We start from the raw sequence: 13,585 nt of genomic DNA, 5'->3' as shown, positions 1-13,585 counted from the left end.
ACACTTAAAAAAAGAAAAAAAACCCTCTGCTTAAAAAAAAAAGATAAAATGATAGAGAAGTGAGAAGCCAATGTTTGAATATGTTGAATGGTCTGGGAGTTGGAACACAGCTGAAACTGGAAAATTTGGGAAAGCAAGTCACAAATAATGGTGCTCGTGGAAGAACATTTGTTCTTTTGCACTTATAATGTAAACAGTTCCTTAAATGCCTTCGAAGGAAATACAACAGCCACAAGAGGAAAGTATGTTGTAATTGGATCATTTTGTATCAGTGGTGCTGGTGCTTAACCTCCCCCTGGACGGCAGGGAAGGGTGGTGCTCTCTGAATGGTAATAGAACATTAATGACTGTGCATAAAAGGAAATTCTGAACAAATGCTAGCATTGACAGAACAATAAGGCACTGACTACTTGCATGATATCTGAAATAGCTGGACATTTAAAATAGTATCGAACAGTTTCTTAAGGGAAAGATTCTGGTAAAATTCTAATAAGCAAGAGACAACTGTTTTCATCTATGGTCAACATTTAGCAGTTGTAACATGGCTTTGATGAACAGAGAACAAGTCTATTTCTATCTTACTTTGCCTACATTAAAATTTTAAAGTATACTTTCAAACACTTTGTAACATTTATGGATTTATTTCCCTGAACTTGGTAAGCAGCTTCAAGCTAGTGTTGGAAGATATGCCTTTCTGGACATTTTTTATTTTTGCAACATATTTCTAATATATAGTTACGGAGGTGCCCATTTGGGAGTTGATAAAGTCCTCTCAATGCACATGATGTTGCATACTTTTATCAGATTCTCAATACTTTTTATTTTAAAAAAAGTATAGTTTACTCTCTGTATATTGTTTTTTATTTAAACATATTGATGACATGCTTATAATGTGCTAGGCATTTTTCTGAGGTGTTATGAATGCTAACACATTTCATTCTTGTGAACTCCCTCTGAGTTAAGTACTTCTATTTTTCCTTGTTTTGTAGGTGAGAAGCTCAGGCACAGTGAGGTTACCTACTTTGTTTAAGATCACAGATGTAATTCTGTAAAACTTGGTTGAGTCCCAAGTACAGTGGTTCTAGGATCCATGCTTTCAACTACATTGTTATCCTGACTCTCTACACTTGATGATACGGTAGTTCTCAGTGTTGGCAAGCATTCATTGAGGAAGGAGGAGACTAACACATAAGATCTGTTCTTGACAACAGCATATTTTGTTACTATTCTTGAAGGAAGATCTTACTTCTCACCCTCTTAAAGGTAGGCATGACCATAGTAATTGCTCTGATCAATAAAATGTGGGCAGAAGTGGGAACTGTCACCTCTGAGCATAACTAGTTAAGAGCTTACACTCAATTCTATACTCTCCCTTTATTTTCTATGATGATCTACAAAGCATGTGTGGATCAAAAATACCATAAGATCCAATCACTCTGAATCCTGAGCCACCACATAGAGTACAATTGCTCTGGAAAGCTCCCCAGTAGGATTTATGTCAGGAAGAAATAAACATTTGGTATAATAAGGCACTGAGATTGTGGAATTAATTTTTCTTGTGGCATAACATGGCCCAGTAAGTCTTAACCAGAAGTGACTGCGATGCCCAAAGAATATTTGACAATGTCTAGAGATAGTTTGGATTGGCACACCAGGGATGCTGCCAGACATCCTATATTGAACAGTATAGACCCCACCACAGAGAAATATCCATTTCAAAAATAGTGCTTGAGATTAAGAAACCTGATCTTGCCTCTTCTAGCACAAATTATTGCCTTAAGGGAGGCATGAGAATGTGTGAAGCATCAGTAAAGATCCCCTGCGATGGTCACTCACAAAAAAAAAAAAAAAAGTCATGATGAAACTATACTTTAGGCTACGCATACCATAATCCCTTCTACTAACAGCAACCAAGTGCAGCTCACCCATGTAACTTCCCAAAATCTTATTTCATAAACAATGATTCTTCAATTTTACTCAGAAAAATCCCTGCCGATTTGCTTTCCATCAAAATCCTCTGAGATTGTTTTTAAAAACAGTCTGGTTCCTATGAGACCTTGCACAAATGCAAATTACCAGTCACCAGTACAAGCATACTAAGTTAAGTTAACTTGGCAGCCATGGGAGATACATTTTACTTCTGTGATGGACTCTTGTCAATTATAATTAGGAGCATAAACTGTCTGTACTTGGGAAAAGAGTTTTTAGTTTTTAGTTTTGTTTTTTTTTTAAAGAGAAACCTATCCAATGCTCTCTGGCACTGGGGATTTGTTCTTATTTCCACTGTTCCTGAAGAGGCTTCCTAATGACTGCATTGTATAAGCCAATGGCTCCTTGAAAAATGGAAAGAATCTAGACACTCTTTATGGGACCAACCCAAAAGAAATGTTCTTGACTTAGCATCTGTTGAATTACACCCAGAAGACTGCTATGAAACTCTCCTTCAATGGTTTAGAAAAGCAATAGTTCCAGGATTTTCAGGTATCAAGAACAGGTCTTGGCAATTTTTTTTCTGCTAAGGACAAGGTAGTAAATATTTTAGATTTTGTAGGCTGTACAGTTTTTGCTGGAATTACTCAACTCTGCTGTTTAAGTGCATAAGTAGCCAAAGAAAATTAATAAACTAATGGTTGTGGCTCTGTTCCAACACAACTTTATTTACCAAATGAGGTGGTAGGTTAGATTTGGCCTATGAGCAGTAGTTTGCTGACTCTTGTTTTAGAGAATACGATCATCTTAGAGATGACTTCCATCTAAACTTCTTGACAACTACCAAGTCTAAGAAGAAGATGTGAAAAGAAAGAAACAAATATTCACCTGATTTCTATTACATATCAGGAATTGTGCCAGGAATGTTACTACATTGCACAGGATATCCTACAGTACACAGGATGGCCTTGTATAGCAGAGAATTGTCTAGACAAAATGTCAGTATTGCTGATGATGAAATTCTACCTCTTGCTACAGAATGTCATCCAAAATCGAGCAGTAACAGTGTCAACTGAAAGTGTGTTAGAAATGGAGAATCTCCAACTCTTCACCAACACTCCTGAACCAGGATTTGCATTTGAGTAAGACCCTCAGTGATGTCTGTGCACAATGAATTTTGGTACACACTGGTCTAGCCTGGCATAAGTAACATTCTTGGGAAAATGAGCATCAGAAAGGTAAAAAACCTGCTCAAGTTCACCTAACTGACAACGGTTTGAGACAGGAACTTGAAGCCATATTTCTGACTTCCGAGAATACATTCTACCTGTTGTGCCAAATTACCTCCATGGCCAATATCTAAAAAACAAAACAAAATAAAAAAACTATCTTCAAATCACTGAATTTTCCACTAGAGTTTAGGGAGTATATACTTGAGATTTCATGTATTTTATTACATGCATATTTAATGAATTTGCATACATTAATAAGCATTTATTATAAGTGACATTACATTTTCCAATAAAGAGAAATGACACATCTTGCTTTCATGGGGAAAATCCAGCTGAACCTTCAGGAACCATTTATAATTATTTGTTTAACAAGTGAATATAGAAGCCTAAGTGCTATATGTCAAAAAGAAGTAGAAAGAGCAAAGTCAGAGTCACAGGGATTCAAGCTCAAATTTTAACTTTGTGGCACTGAGCAAATTACTTGACTGAGTTGGGACTACCCACCAGGCAGGGTTGTTGCAACAACACAATTAGATAACAGTAATTAGACATCAGTTTCTGAATGTCTCATGTGGGCTGAATTGTCCTCTCATGAAAGAAAATCATGGTTTGAAAGACTTATTCAGAGTAGTATAGCAACTTCTCCTAGAAAGAGTTTTATTTTCGAAGGTAACACTCTACCTGAGCCCTCCCTGAACCTATCCTTTCCAGTGGAAAATACAATGACAATGCTTATATCTAATAAACAACTTTGTCATGCAAGGACGATCTGTTTAAAGTCACACTCTACCAGGGACGCCTGGGTGGCTTAGTCGGTTGAGCGTCCGACTTTCGCTTAGGCCATGATCTCGCGGTTCATGGGTTCGAGCCCCCCGTCGGGCTCTGTGCTGACTGCCAGCTCAGAGCCTGGAGCCTGTTTCAGTCTGTGACTCCCTCTGTCTCTGACCCTCCCCTGCTCACGCTGTCTCTCTCTCTCCTAGAAATAAATAAAACATTAAGAAAAAAAAAAAAGTCACACTCTACCTAACAACGGGACTTAGAGTGCTGGGACATAGTTCACAATGTCACAAGATACAATGTAGAAACTAGGTTTTATTGGAGAACACTATAAAGCCAGTGTTAACAAAAGGAAGAGGGAAGTGATTCCTCCTCCTATCCCTGTATAGCTGGGGAGAGAAATTCTAGGACAGGAGTATTCTATTGGTCATGCTTAGCGTACATCATCCCAGGAAGAGGAGAAGCTCTTCTATATTGCTTTCTCTTCTCATAGAACTAATGTGAAGACAAATTTGTCAGCGAAGAATAAAAAAAAAAAAACAAAACACCTGACCACGTGTTTCTTGGCAGTCTGTGTTTAGATGCCAGCTTTTTGTAAGAATTGTAGTAAACCCAGACTCCCACATTCAGGAGACCTTTGGGCCCGAGAATATGGAAGCTCCTTCAGCCAGAGCATGTTATTGGTCCCATGAGGTGTTCAATTCAGGGATGGCCCCCTTCAGCCTGATGGGCAGGAGCATTGACGTCTCTGGTACCTCATTGTCCAGGATCCCCATGTGAGTTACCAGAGGCAATTCAGGGAATTCTATTTGTTGTATCATAGACATAATTTCAAACATCAGACAGGTAACATCTGAACGAATATTACTGGGCAAGCTAAGCTCCAAAATCTTTCAACACCACCTGACAGACCAGTGTTTTATGGCCACATACTACTCTTTAGGGTGTGCATGAATAAGCAGTTGTAATCTGCACAAGGTTCACTTATGAACCTACTCAGGTGCCACCATGCACTTACTTTGCAAAATAAAACAAAGTAGTGTTTGTTTGCTTCTTCATTCACTTATAAGCCAAATATCTTCCCAAGCATTTGCAATGCCAGGCATAGTAGGGTGCACTGGGAATACAAAGATAGACAAAACAACATCTGACTACGAAATAAGAAATTTAGGATGCATAACTTGTAAATTCCTCTAGGGGTCAAAATGAACAGGAATTAAGGTATTGTTTAGAAATCAATAGACCACTGGGGCACCTGGGTGGCTCAGTCAGTTAAGCACCTGACTTCAGCTGAGGTCATGATCTCAGTTTGTGAGTTCAAGCCCCACATCAGGCTCTGTGCTGACAGCTTGGAGCCTGTTTTGGATTCTCTGCCCCTCCCCTTTTCATGCTCTTCCTCTCTCTCTCTCAAATATACATAAATGTTAAAAAAAATCAGTAGACCATAAATCTTATCAAAGGACATAGGCATAAATGTATATTAAGATTTTATTGCATATTTAGCTCTTTAAGTTTTGAGTCCATATGGTGGCCTTAAAAATAGATGAAATAGGATATACTTCATATTAGTTCTCTTTCCGTATATGTCTTCCAGGAATATATATGTACTATCTATAAATTAAATCAATCATAAATATGTTGCCCACTGAACAAGCTGTCAGAAATATCATACTTTTAATTAGTTTTCAGTGTTGGATTACAAAGGATTATACTAATATGAGCTTTTCTGGCAGAATAAATTCTACTACTTTGTGAGTGTCAGCCATTAATTCACTTTTTCAGCAAAGAGAAGACTACCAGTTTCCTAGGTCTTTTTAGAGACCTATTTGAGAAGTCCCTCAGTGCTACTTTGAAGTTCCGACTGAAAGCAGCGTGGTTGCTGAGTGAGGCCACGTATTCGATCTGGGAAAAGAAAATAAACCTACCATGCTATTGAAACTGTGACCCATACAGTGCTGCTTAAGTTAAAAAAAAAAAAAAAAGATTAAAACCTAAATTTGAAAAATAATTTTTAAAATGTTTAAAACAATGTTTCTTTTTTAAAAAATAATTTTGTTTGAGGTTATTTATTTATTTTTGAGAGAGAGAGAGAGAGAGAGAGATTTAGAGCGATTTCTAAGCAGGCTCTGCACTGTCAGCATAGAGCCCAACATGGGGCTTGATCTCACAAAACATGAAATCATGGTCTGAGCTGACATCAAGAGTCAAGCACTTAACTAAGCCACTCAGGCACCTCCTAAAAATGTTTCTTAAACACAGAGAAGGGCACATGCAATCCTCATTTAAAAATCATATTCTTTTGGGGCTCCTGGGTGGCTCAGTCAGCTAAGCAACTGACTTTGGCTCAGGTCATGATCTCACAGTTTGTGGGTTCAAGCCCCAAATTGGTTCTATGCTGACAGCTCAGAGCCTGGAGCCTGCCTTGGATTCTATGTTTCCCCCTTTACCTGCCTCTCCTCTACTTGTGCTCTCTCTCTTTCTCTCAAAAATAAAAAACATTAACAAATTTTTAAAATCATATTCTTTTTTTGTATTTATTTCCTTCATTTGTGCAACTTCCAGTGCCTCTGTCTTCATGGTTTTCCCTCCCACCTCTGCCACAAATATCCCTAACTAGCCCTAGCCTTACCTTTCTATTGCTTCTTCTTTTTTCCTGCTACTCTATGATACTTTTATTTTGTTTCCTTAGTTTTTTTTAATGTTTTCCTCTCCTCCCCCCTTAAAAGTTGAAGACCTACTAAGGTGATGATAGAGAACTTCTGAATGGGACTAGGAGGATGGGAGTATAAAAAACAAAGGAAGCAAAATTGATCCTAGTATGGAGGTCAAAGAGGAAGAGACACTGGGGACAATCATATTAATTTTAATGTTCCATAATAAAATGTGCATTTTTAAGACCCTTAGAAAAGTTCTCATTTGAACAAAGATTTTGGAATAGCAGGGACAAATGTTTGATAGCATTTAGAAATTATAAGTCTGGCTTAGTCACCGATAACATATGCAACTCTCTTTTCCTAGTTCACTGAAAGTTAACTTAAATGTTTCCCAGTTCAGGGGTGCTTGGGTGGCTTAGTCATTTCAGCATCCAACTTTGGCTCAGGTCATGATCTCCTGGTTCATGGGTTCAAGACCCCCATCAGGCTCTGTGCTGCCTGCTTAGAGCCTAGAACTTGCTTTGACTTCCCTCTTTTTCTGCCCCTCCCCATCTCTGTCTCTCTCTTAAAAATAAATAAACATGAAAAAAATAAACAAATGTTTCCCAATTCAAATGAAATGAGTTTTCTCTCTCTTATGCTATCATAAGGCTTTGTACTATCCAAGCTGCAAGATACTTAGCCAATCCAAATGGCTAGACTTAATCACTTCTATGAGAAAATAGCACTGGTTTGTCCTGAAAGGTTTGTCCTGAAAGACTTTTAAAAATTTTTAATGTTTATTTATATTTGAGAGAGAGAGACAGAGGGTGAGCAGAGGAGGGGCAGAGAGAGAGGGAGGCACAGAAACCAAGGCAGGTTCCAAGCTCTGAGCTGTCAGCACACAACCCAATGCAGGACTCGAATTTGTAAACCATGAGATCATGACATGAGCTGAAGTCAGATGCCTAACCAACTGAGCCATCCAGGCTCCCCTGTCCTGAAAGACTTTTAACTCCACTGTCAAGTGCAGAGGTTGTCTGACCACCAATAGAGGCTAGACTGAATTGGCCTCAGATGGCCATTGTTTCTAAAACTTGGCAAACTGGGTACCTACTATGATTTCTTTCCACTGGATGAAAGCATTTCAGTGGCTCAGGACTTACATGAATTTACTGACCCGGCAGTAGTTTATCACCGGGTAATGTTTATCTTTAGCTATAAGATCTTCATGAAGCCTTAGTACACAGCTCTTTTAGCATACACACACACACACACACACACACACACACACACACACACTTCCTGGGAACAGGCTTACTCTCACACTCGATAAAGAGTGACTTTTTTTCCTCCCTATGCCTCCTGATGTATAGACATGATCAAGACCCTCCCTCTTCCAATCCAGAGCCTACGCTACCTTCTTGTGTCAGGATATATAATGCTTCTTGCTCAGGAAGACTATCATATTTCTGGTGTATAAAATAGCCTATATACATACCTGTCATTCCTAAATGCTCAATATTAATCCATCTTTGAGTTCTCGAGGATTATCTCAGTTTCTAGGACAACAGTAGGGACTCAATAAATATTGGTTGAACCGAGCAGAACTGAAGATGGCAGTCCATGGAAATGCCTCATAACTTGTTAGCTAATGAGAAAGAGACATCATTTTCTAGTATTTTCCCCCCAACAGTTTATAGACTTAGTAGAGTAGTAGGCACAAATGCTATGAACTATAATCAAAGTGGTAAGTACCATAATATAGATTTAAATCTATAAACAATGTTGACTGAGCACAGTAGGGAATGACTCATACTGGGAAGTAGACTAGACAAGAAGGTTTCATAAAGAAAAGGACCCCGACAGTGGGTCTTGAAGTTGGAGCTGCCTTTTGTTACGTTAAACGGGCTGGCAGTGGATGTATGGTACATGGAAAAGGCATGTTTGGAGAACAGGAGTCTGAACAGGCCTGGTCACATTAATGAAGATACTATCAGGAAATAGCAAACTCAAAGTGCTGCTGTCACAAACTGAAGGCACTTAATAGTAAATCAGAGCAGGAACTTGGTAATTGATTTTTTTTTTAAGTTTTATTTATTTATTTTGAGTGAGATGGAGACCTCACAAGTGAAGGTAGGACAGAGAGAAAGGGAGAAAGAGAATCCCAAGCAGGCTCTGCACTGCGAGCACAGGGCCCGAGGCCGAAATCGAATTCACAAAACTGAGATCATGACCTGAGCCAAAACCAAGAGTTGGATGCTTAACAGACTGAGCCACCCAGGTGCCCCATAGAGCATGGTAATTGTCGAGTGAATCTGTGTTTAATGATATTTTTGCCTCCTTGGTACATCCTCCCCTTTTCTGGTTGTCAGCACCCAATAGTAAATGGGCCAGTGAAGTTTTCTATACACCTGGCTTTTAAAAACATGGCTTGAGTTGAATCCTGTTAAAGCCAGCAAAGGTATGGCAGATCACAAAGTCTTCTCTCTCTTTTTTAAAAGTTTTTCTTTACATTCATTTATTTTTGAGAGACAGAGAGAGAGAGACAGAGCACACATGGGAGAGGGGTAGAGAGAGAGAAGGAGACACAGCATCCGGAGGAGGCTCTGGGCTGTCAGTGCAGAGTCTGACGTGGGGCTTGAACTCACAAACCACGAGATCATGACCTGAGCTGAAGTCAGACACTCAATTAACTGAGCCACCCACGCGCCCTAAGTCTTCTCTTAAATAACACCAGTTTTGAAGCATGTGATTGAATTCGAAAATAACAAATAGTTGAAAACTTGAGCATGGGTAATAACTGGAATTTCTGCAAAAAAGAAAGGGATTCAGCCACATAATTAGCAAGAAAGAGATTCTAAAATAAGATTTGGAGAGGGAAGTTTTATTTAATATGTGTATGTTGACCCAAGGAAGAATGTAATTATTTTTTTTTTGGCTTGATGTTTAAGCTGCACTATTTAAATGCAGCTAATAATATGAGAAAATTCATTTTATTTTTTAGCTTCTTAGCCTATGGACGTTAAGAGATATATTGCACATTGATGCTTTGAGTCAAGTGACTCTAAATGTCTTGTTCAAATGTTTTATTATATGTTGCTCCCATGTGTATTTTATTGAGATTATTAAAGAGTGAGAATAGAGTATAGTTATTTCAGACCCCTTAACATCTAAAATTATACATTAGAATGAAATGATTATACAGCTGATATTATCTACTTAGCTTTCCTAATTCTGATGCCTTTGAGGGCCCAGAGTGCACGCAGAAGTAGAGTTCATCTCTTTTTAGTCAGTTTGCATTATCCCACTCAGTGTCCTTGGAAAATAAAGTGCCCTTTTTATGTGGATTTAAATGTGCACTCGGAATAGAAAATTGCATGTGTATTCTGTGGAAACAAATAGCATTTTGCAGTTAAATACATTTCTTTATTACTATGCTCCCCACATAGGTACAAACACTCATTTTGTTTTAAAAATGTCCCTCCATAAATGGCATTTTTTTTTACCTGTAGTGTAGTCACAGGCAAGAACCAGAGTGAAAAGCTTTCTACACAAAATGTTCTTTATTCAAAGGCAAGAAGGTATATATGTAGTTATTTTTGCCTACGAGACTTCTGTTTTTATCTCAGCTCCATGAACCTCACGGAAATACATTGCTTGGGGCAGAGAAAATTCCGATTTCATGCTTGGAAGAATTTTATCAAATATTTATGAACACAAAATAGTTGCTCCTGTTATACATGCGCATATCATTAATACACATGTAACACACACACACACACACACACACACACACACTTCCAATCCTCGCGTGCCCTGATCTAAATAAGCAGCCGAAAGCTATTTCACATGAATTACTCAAGAAGACATTTTTCCTACAATAGATGCAACCTTGGCACACTGCTCCTTTCAAACCAATGATGGACATTAAATTTATAACTACAGGTATCCCAGAAAATATAAAATAAGGTAAAATGGTGTAGGGTGACTGTCAAATATTTTCTACTTAACCAACTGAATTTAGTCACCTGGTTAATAACTAGCTAATGAGGGGGCAAAGCTTTCCAGGCTCATACATGACTGAAACTCCTATAAGTTCAGTTACTGGTTCAATACATGGCTCAAAGCATGAGGAAACTGTGATGTTTGGGTAAGAACAAGCACATCAAAAATATTTGAATATATGTGCACGTGGCTTATGCTATTATGCCTTGCTCATACCTGCCACCTCAGTGGTCCTTAAAAATGTAGTCTGGAGACCCTCAGCATCAAGTAGGAATTTGAAAATACGAGTCTTTATATTCCATTGTGAATCCACTGAATGAGAGGCTCTGGGTGTGGACATATCAGCGCTATATCAAACACTCCAGGTAGTGGCAGAGTACCCTAAATCTCGAGATACTGCTTTTGTCCTCCCCTAGAGGACACTGAAGATAGTTTTTGTACAAGCCAATCCTTCAGAGGACTTTGTGTGATTACCTCCTTAATAACTACTTGAAACTCAGATCCCTGCTTAGTCTGTGCTTTGGGGGTAATCCAAATTGAGAATGCATTTACGTTGCATCAACACATACACACACACACACGCACATGCACACGCACACACATGCACACTATAGTCCTAATAACAGACTATCACAGCAGAGTTGTTGTTTTGATTAAAATATATATTTTTAAAAAATTTTAAATGTTTATTTATTTCTGAGAGAGAGAGAGAGCGCGCGTGCGAGCAACAGCATGAGCAGGGGAGGGTCAGAGAGAGAGGGAGACACAGACTGAAACAGGCTCCAGGCTCTGAGCTGGCAGTCAGCACAGAGACCGACACGGAGCTCGAACCCATGAACCATGAGATCATGACCGCAGTCGAGGTTGGACGCTTAACCGACTGAGCCACCCAGGTACCCCTGATTAAAATATATTTTTACATGTTTGTTTTTCTTACTTGAATGTGAGTCCTTTAAAGCCAAAGGATATCAGGAAAAATATATTTTTATATCTCCTGGGCCTAGGAAAGTGCCTGGAAAATAATAGCTGTTCAAAGAATGTTTGTGAAATTAATATGTCAATGGATAAATTTGATAGTTTTTTAAATGTGTAATTAATATTGATGATTATAAGTATATCAAAGGTTACAGCCGAATCAACAAATGCTTTCAGCTGCCAGCGGACGGCTGTAGGAATCCCAAATCAGTCAGTCTAAGAAGAAATATATGATCATAATATCACTGAAGAATATGTAAACTATTTCTGAGAATTGACAGTGAACTGTGTGTGTGGAGGGACTCCTGTCTTCTGAGTTCAAGTTATGTACTGCGGTGTTTGACAGAAATGCTGTTTTGTATTCATACTGGAACATTTGTTGCTGAAAATGTAAGTGTTTGAAGTATTTATAAAGTTATTTTTCACATAGGAACTGAGATTTCAAGGTTAGAACCATTTATCCCCATGGAGAGAAGATATAAATGAAAATATTACCAAAACTCACAGGGTGGATGAAGGTCATGACAACATTGTGGTGTCAAATAAAGAAAAAAAAACAACAACTTGAAATTATTTTGTGTAAATGGCAATGTCCCCATTGTAAGAAGCTAGTTACTTCTGCAGTACAGTCTGTGTGGCACAAATCTCCATTCACTACCCACTAGTTTTTATTTTTATAATACTTTAAATGGGTACAGTAATTTATAGCTGGTGCCCAGAATAACTCTCTTAGAGAGATATGTCTTAAGATGAAAAGTATTATTATCTGTATTTCTTCTCTTGCATTAATTTTCTTTTGGTTATTGCAAACATTAAAGGGGAATATATGGGCAGTATAATTATCATACTTAATACTTTCCAGAAATACTGTATATTGAATTTGAAATAGGCTAGGGAACTTATTAGGCAATTGCTAAAACTTGCAGAGCTCCACCACATCTATTTTTTCTAAAGTATATAAAATCAACTGAAACTGAATTCTTTCTAGTGAAATTTGGGATAGTGTAGGTCTCATTTATTCCAAAGATAATATCCTAGGCTCTGATCTTGTTTTGTGGAGAATGAACAGGAAAAGGCTAGTGAGATTCCTTATTTGGGATGGATCATTCATTCATTCATTCATTCACTTTGAGAGAGACAGAGAGACAGAAAATCTGTGAAAGGAGCAGAGAAAGAGAGGGAGAGGGAATCCTGAGCAGGCTCTGCTCCCCTCACAGAGCTCAATGCAGGGCTCAATCTCATGAACCTCAAGATCATGACCTGAGCTGAAATCAAGAGTCCAACGTTTAACTGACTCAGCCACCCAGGTGCCCCTGGGCTGGATTAAATTTAATTCCTCATTCTTTCTCCTGGGTCTTCAGTCCTTTGCATCACCCCCATCCCTTTTTATTCATTTTTCTTGCATACCTGTTAGAATGCATCTCTCTCTGGTGCTTTGAATAACCTTCTCCATTGTTCCATTGGATGAAAATCCAGACAGATTTTCATCTTATCATAGATCCTGGAAGTGATCTTGCCCTTGTGATTTACTTTCTTGCTTATTTTTTAAAATTTATTTTCATTTAATTTAAAATTCTAGTATGGTTAACATACGGTGCTGTATTACTTTCAGGTGTATAATATAGTGATTCAACACTTCCATACATCACCCAATGCTTAAACATATGGACCATTTCATGAATTTGTGTGTCATCCTTGTGCTGTGGCCTTGCTCATCTTCTCTGTATCATTCCAAGTTTAGTATATGTGGTGCCCAGGTGAGCACTTACTCTTTTGTTTAAAAAGCCATGCCTGGGTGGCTCAGTCTGTTGAGCGACTGACTCTTGGTTCTGGCTCAGGTCAGGATCCCAGGGAGGTGGGATGGAATTGTGCATTGGGTTCCACGCTGAGCGTGGAGCCTGCTTATGATTCTCTCTCTCTCTCTCTCTCTCTCTCTCTCTTTCTCTCTCTGGCTCTCTCTCTGTATCCCTTTTCCACACTCTTGTGCTCTGTCTCTCAAATAAAATATAAATAAAAAATAAAATAAAATAC

The 13,585-nt window shown here is 38.4% G+C and overlaps 1 non-coding gene across 1 annotated transcript; it reads right to left on the bottom strand.

The window, feature by feature from the left end:
- Positions 1-13,212: 13,212 nt before the first annotated feature.
- LOC144242133 (U6 spliceosomal RNA) lies at positions 13,213-13,319 on the bottom strand. The gene has a single exon (XR_013338304.1). It is a non-coding gene; the product is annotated as a U6 spliceosomal RNA (small nuclear RNA).
- Between the last annotated feature and the right edge of the window lie 266 nt (positions 13,320-13,585).

Source organism: Crocuta crocuta, unplaced genomic scaffold, assembly GCF_008692635.1.
Source record: "Crocuta crocuta isolate KB4526 unplaced genomic scaffold, BGI_CrCroc_1.0 scaffold352, whole genome shotgun sequence".
NCBI lineage: Eukaryota > Metazoa > Chordata > Mammalia > Carnivora > Hyaenidae > Crocuta > Crocuta crocuta.
Note: the sequence above shows the minus strand (reverse complement) of the source record. Positions and strands in the feature narration are given on the sequence as shown.